This window comes from Limulus polyphemus, unplaced genomic scaffold (genome assembly GCF_000517525.1).
Source record: "Limulus polyphemus unplaced genomic scaffold, Limulus_polyphemus-2.1.2 Scaffold1106, whole genome shotgun sequence".
Taxonomy (NCBI): domain Eukaryota; kingdom Metazoa; phylum Arthropoda; class Merostomata; order Xiphosura; family Limulidae; genus Limulus; species Limulus polyphemus.
Window position 1 is genome coordinate 222,104 of NW_013666716.1, and position 7,523 is coordinate 229,626.

The following is a 7,523-nucleotide window of genomic DNA, read 5'->3' on the forward strand; positions in this document are numbered from 1 at the left end:
AGCCCTCGTGTAGCTTTGCGCGAAATTCCCAAAAACAAAAAACAAAAACAAACAAAAGTAGTTCCTCACACTTGCACTAAAAACATTGCAAAAAAGTAGCACCAGCAAGACAAAGAAGACAATGTAAATGATTGCAGTGCATGCATAGTACATAACATTTTCATCGTGCATATACTCCGGTAACCATATAAAAGTGGACATCTGTGTAATATATGTAAACTGACTTGCAACGTATAGATCTGTCAATTCCATGGGGAAAATATGCAATCCAATATTCTACACGCTTGTAAGAGTACATCACTGTATTCTAAAGATGAGCTTAAACAGACATCTCGAAATCATTGCCCCATGTTCTATCAACAGGCAATCTGACTCTGAGCAAGATATTATAGGGTTATGTGTATGTTAGTATTAATAAAAAAGTGTCCAAATGACAAGTATCTCATACGTGTGCTATCGTTAATAAAATAGACAAACATAATAACAAAACAAATTTAAACCATTTATAGAATATACTTTTTTAGCAATCACTTTTAAACTATGTATCTAATAATAATGATTGCCTAAGCAGCATTATGATATAAATTCTTTCAATTACTGTTGGTATTTTAAATAACTTATTTCTTGGTCGCGCTTTTTTTTTTCTTTTTTTTTACAGCCAAGCTTTTTGCATTTAGATTTATAATAATGTTTTCGTTGGTGAATCAGAAAATTTAAGACTAAGATTTTGTCTACATTAATATCATGTAAAGAGAGTAATCTTGTTCTTGAATAGTCTGAAATGAAATTACGTAGATAAATTTGTTTGTTCAGTATCATCTTATGTAAACAAAACGCACGCATATGTAGACTTCTCAAGCACTGACTTGACAATTAGCAGTCTTCTACGTCAACAAAAAACAATGACATAATTATACAAACTACATTGAATTAGAATTCAGACAGGTGCATTTCGTTTTTGTGAAGCAGCAAAACATTGCAAGTCGGGAGATATAAAGAACTATCATCATCATCATCCAGAAAAGCTTTTGAATATCCTTATAGCTTAAATAATTTGATGTTTCAGCACACCTTAATGTTTTAAAAGCGACCTCTGTTTCATAAACATTATCTAATTAATTTTTCCCCTTAAATGAAGTAAAATGCACATTCTGAAAAGTCAGTTGGAGAGACAACAAAACAAAACATGGACTCTGGAGATAGTTCAGCATCTCATGACCAGTCACGTGGTGACGTCATCGCAAGAGAAAGAACATGAACTTTCTTGCATGATGGAAGCATTTATTTTTTCTCAATTCTAACTTGTTCTTGCTTGAGTAGAGTTCTATAGAAGTCGATCCCGAGAAAAAGAAAGCTCATAGATACACACCTGACTTGGTAGAAGCAATTTTGTGAATTTTTATGCAAGTACACGCTGTCTTTTTGGTTTTACTTGTGAATAAAGGTTATGTTAATTTTCCATCAAAAGTATATGGTCTCCCTACTTTTCACATAGACTTAAACCTTAGTCAAGTTTTTAAAAATAGTTACTCCGCAAATTTTCTGTTTGACCCTGTTGTTATTAACCATATCTATCTCATACTTGCACAGAAATCAGTTCAATTGAGAATGATATAAGTAGATAAGAAGAAATTTTAGTGTCATGACCACAGGATGTATTGTGGAGTTTCTGCTTTGTTATCCTGTACTGGTCCTTGCTTGATATCTTGAATTAAACAAATTTAAAGTAATGCTTTTACTGGAAATAATGGCTCATTCTGGATGTAAAAGTATTCGTGACCAAGAGGGAGAGTTTGCTGCCAAAGTGAGAGAGTTTTATATAAGAGATATAGAGCCATGTAAAGTTCTCTTCTGGATATAGAATGTTTTCCTATACTTCAAAGGTCCATAGCATCAATCAGCTTACAACTGCAGAATCAAGAAGATCTGTTGCTGTCTGAAATAATAAAAATGGTAGATCAAACCTTGCTTATGCAGATCAGTCTTGACAAGGGAAATGAGAATAACTGAGAATTGTTGACGTCGACTGGTACCTGTTGAGTCCAAGACTACATGAGGAGGTACCTACAGGTCTCCTAAGCTGTCACTAGTCAGAATACTGCAGCTCCAACTCTGATCCAGGCCACTGACTGTGTTGCTGTTGGACGACTCCTGCCAGGGCTTCTGACAATGCATGAGATCCTACAGGGCTCTATGATGAGTTACTGTATGTAGCTCATTGCCTTGCTGCTCTGAGACGGGTACTAATTACTCAAATGGGCATCAAGGTCCCTGAATACGAGTATTGGCGTGTACCTGATGCATCTCAGCCAGATATTAGTCAATAACCTGCAAGGGAGAGACTTTAGTCAAGACCACAGGCTCGAATGAGCAACACCAAGCAGGTTTCACCCCAATGTTTCAAAGAATATCAAAAGAAGATCTGGACTATTTCCTAAAGTGTTTCAGATAGGTAACTGCCTAGAATAGATTGACTCAGAAACAGGGTGTTCAATGCCTGATCCTGAGCTTGGATGGTCCAACCCTCGATGCTATTAACATGTGCAGTGGATGGGGAACAGCAAGAGGACTGGGGAATAATCATCTATGAGCTGCATTGTCAATTTCGACCTAGTGGAGAATCATGCAATCTAATGGACTGAGTTCCAAGTTTAAAAGGGGATTAGCCACCAACATGGATGACATGCATCAATTGCATGGAAAAGCCTACCCAACAATGATATCCACAAATCAGGAGGAGATACTCATGGATAAATGCTATGAGAGTTTTTCCCAATAAAACCATAAGCAACACCATAACTGACACAGTTTCCATAGTGACACAGTATGAAGTAGTAATTTGGGATAGTCATTAGAGAGGAAAATGGCCCACATGAGAGCTGTTGTGGCTACCCCTCAGGTGTACTGACCTACTCAGGTGCCTTCACTATGTTGAGAGAGAAACCCAGGTTGAGGATTAAGAAGTCACTTACTCATCCAAGTACTGTGATGCAACCACATTTTTCCAGTGATGGAACAGGTTGTTACATGTCACAGTAAGGTCCACCCATGGGATAGAAACCACAGAAAATGTCAACATCTCTGCCTGGACATCATTCGGGATGGAAAGAGTAGAACAGCTCCTTCACTTCTAAATTGGTGAGGCACTGCCGAACAGCAAAGACAGCAGAGTTATAGGTTCTAGCCAGTAACTTAGCAGATGCCAGACAACCCATAATGCCAGTACTTTGCTAAGTAGTAAAATAGGCAAATTTACCTCTATTGGCCATTGGATAAGTCCAGCATAACCGAAAGAAAGTCATTGATGCTGTGGAAAGATAATGAAGCCCAAATCAGGCTTGGCAACCAGCCAGGCAGAACACATTGAATATTTGCATCAAATAGTTTAGTCGTCTGCTCAGCCATTCTGGTGATCAGGTGAACAGGAGAGAAAGAATTAATAGATGATGCCTTGGACTCATCATCAGTATTCACACGTTCATGTACCTAGGAGGATTTGCATTGGGGCCGTTTTGTCACAAATTGAAGATTCCAGTCAAAATTCTAACCTTGCAAAAAGCGGTTATAGTATAATCTGAAGGTACAAAAAGACATCAGTGAAGTATAGACTATAATGACAAAATCAGAAAAATATAAAAGAAGTCAAGGACAAAATATAACATTTGGAAAACGAATTGATAAATGTCACGATACAACTAGCTATACTTCTTTTTTGCACCTGCTCAACAATTCAACCAAAAACATGGAATAGAATAACTTATTCTAACTACTTCTATCACCACTACTACTGTGCCAACTGTTACTGCAGGACCTTCATGGACTATTTCAACCATGTCATTTCCAAATCCAGTTCCAGAGTTTATTTGGCCAATTCACAACACTGCCTGATTGAGAAAACAATAGAATATGATCAAAAGCTACCATGGGAAGCATATCAAGCTCTGTTCAAAATAATTTCCAGAGTGAGAAGGTGGAATAGTGAAGAACAAGACATTCATTTTGCTGCCTATTTAAAAGGATCAGCTTTAAAGACATTCAACCTTCCAAATAAGAACTGTAATAGCTATCAAGCATTAGTAGCCACCTAATCCAACAGGTTTGGAATGACACACCAGAATAAAATATCCATAGCAAAGTTCCAACACTGGATATAGAGGAAAGGAACCTAAGCTGAACTTGCAGAAGGTTTACAAATATTTGACCACTTATCTTATCCAGATGTTCCATGTGAAATGATGGATTCATTGGCATGTGAACAATTTATAGATGTCTTAACAGAAGAGAATAGGAGAATTAAGCTGAAGCAAGGTAGGTGTACATCTTTAAATAAAGCTCTGTAGTTGGCCAGGGAACTTCAATCGATTAAAATCATTAATAAGAACTAAAGACACAAGCAAGAAGTTATGGAATCGTGATATCAAGTAATATTGAAACACCAGAACCCTCTGAAGATAGTCTAGAGGAGCTGACAGGATTACTTAGATAACTAGTTATGCAAAAAAAAAACGCAAGATAATATGTGTTTCAAATGTAAATTGAAAGAACATATTGCCAGATACTGCAGACAAAAGCATATGGGATGGCATTAAAAGGACATTGTTTTACCTGTGGAAAATCTGACCATTTCAGCTGAGACTGTCAGGACTCAACAGTTTTCAATAATCAAGGAGACAATACCTAGCCCAACTAGATCAAAAGAACAACAAATGCTAACCAGACATTAAGAAACAGGAATTAGCTGGACTTATGGGGCGAAAATCAGCTGACCCAAGTGAGTTAAGAAGTTCATTATTTTAAGAAACCAGTTCACGGGTTTATTTGTGGAAGCCTCACAGTATATTGATCGACAATGGTTCTACAGCTATAACAGCTCAACCTGATTTGGTGATAGAAGGTGGAAAATTACCTTCAGCAATGACGAAAGAAACCGGAGTGATTTGAACAGCAAATGGACATAAGGTTTCAGCAAAATTGAAGTTGGAAGTTACCCTTACTGTAGGAAGCTTTTACACGCCTCATGACATGTGGGGTGAGTGACTTCAAGGAAGAGTGCATATTTGGAACTGACTTCATTTGGATACATGGAGACAAGGTTAGACTAGCTTCAAATAGATTCCCAGTCTATATCGAATATTCCTGTGCACCACATGACAATTATTCCACCAGAGGCTGAAGTGACAACAAGGGAAACAATCATTGTTATATCAAGAAGTGACTGACAAGTACATCTAGTGACTGAGCTGTAGTAGAACCAAATACTCTAACATATCCTGAGGGATGAATGGTTGGAAAAACTCTCGTAGAACTGAAAAATAAAGATCATCGTTAGGACTGTGAACAAACTACAAACTTCAAGTCAAGTCTAGATGAGACATTGTAAGACAGTACGTCTGCATAAGAGAACAGTAAAAGTAGTTACTTTTGGGGCAAGATGTAGAAAATTTAATATCAACTCCTCACATGAAGACTGCTTACCAACTCTTACAAGGGATGTACAACTGGAGCTAGAGTGGTCTTGAAGATGGTCAATGCCATTAAATATCAAGATACTTTCTCCAGTGGATCTCAACACTTAAGCTGAATAAATATAATATCTCATATGATTTATACTGAAGACGTAGCCCCAATATGTCAGTTATCCAGGTGACTTCTACTTAGGCTTTCAAAAAGATTGAAACCATGAAATAATAAAAGGCAATTGAGCCAAATACTATTTATTAGGCATCAACCATAATACTTATGAAGAAAAAGATGGATCCACAAGGTTCTGTATGGACTACTGGAATGTGAATGAAATAATAAAAAGTATTGTTAACCATTGCCAAGGACTGATTCTACATTGGATACTCTATCTGAATGAAAATGGTTTTCAATATTAAATCTTTAGAGAAGATATCGGCAAGTGTAAACCAATGATGTAAGGAGAGAGAATATTGGTTTCACTGCATAAAATGGATTGTGAAAATTTGTTGTGCTACTATTTGAATTATGTAATGCACTTATAGGTGCCAACTTGTCAAGAACTTTGAGGGAAAAAAGTAAGAGGGTTCAACTTTCATTATTTATATCATAAATAATCAAATTAATAAAATATGTCATAATAAAAATGGGTTAACACATTATTAATTCATACCATACCTTATTATGCCTCTTGTAAATATGAAACATATTCAAATGAAAAAGGTCAGCACAACTGTAATTTTCACCACCACACATTTTATGTTGACAAGTATATGAACCCCATTAAAATAACATAACTTAGGATAAAACAACACCTGAAGATAAAACAATACGGCATTTATGTTATCCCATGCCAATTCTGTAAGGAATTCGATGTATAAGAAGTGTTGACAAGAAAGTTTCTGAATATAAAAAAAGGCATTAAATATGAAAATATAAACACTGCCATTTTTCTTCTTATGAGAGACTTTGGCATCAAATCGATTGGAAATCAACAAGAACTTATACAAATAGGATACTTACATAAAAAGAAGAAGAATCAAAAGCCTGCCTAATTTCAATGCCTCCTAAGGTCCATTTAAGCTAAACAGTTTCCTGACTTCTTGTGTCATTCAGGAAATTTAAAGTTCTGGGATCATGTAGGCATTGTTAACAAGTTTTCCTGTCAAAGACAATGTGAAACTGAAGAAGACACGTGAATGTCAAGACTTCTAACAGTTTATTCCATTTACTGAAGTTTTTCACTAACCATGCTATCATTCAAATCATATAACATTGTTGTGTACATTAACATGCTAGTTCACAGAAGATGTTTGAACTGTGATGATACAACAGCTATTAGATCACTACAGTCGCATAATACATGCACATATTGTTGGATTAAATTGGGGGTATATGTCCTCCAAAATGAGCATTCCTAGATTAAGTGTATCTTGCCCACACTAACTCGGCACTTATGAATGCACCTGCTATAATCCAGCAACTAATGAAGAGTACTCTCTCTGAACAACCTTGGAATGTTGTACTCATCTACATGAATGACATAATCACACATTGGAAGACTTTTGTTAAAGCCTGTGATGGGCTAAGAAAAGTTCTGGAGCAACTGAAAGAAGAGAACCTTAAGTTAAATACAAAGGGAAGTGGTCTTTAATTGTGAATAAGCATTCTATGAACTAAAGAGACAATTAACTACTACTCCTATATTAACATACTCATCTTTTGAAGATCTAATAATTTTACATACAAGTGCCAGTGACTTTTCAGTAGGAGCAGTGTTATCACAAGTGCAATATTGAAAATAACACATGATTGCCTACTATAGCTAGGTGATGAATGCTGGAGAAAGGAGGTATTTTACAACTTGAAAAGAACTACTAAGTGTTGTTCAAGTCCTCTGTCATTTCCATTATTATTTTTATGGACAAATATTTACATTCCAGAAAGATCATGTAACATTAAAGTGGCTAGTCAATTTTTGCAGCCTCCCTGTGGCACAGTGGTATGTCTGCGGACTTACAACGCTAGAATCCGGGTTTCGATACCCGTGGTGAGCAGAGCAC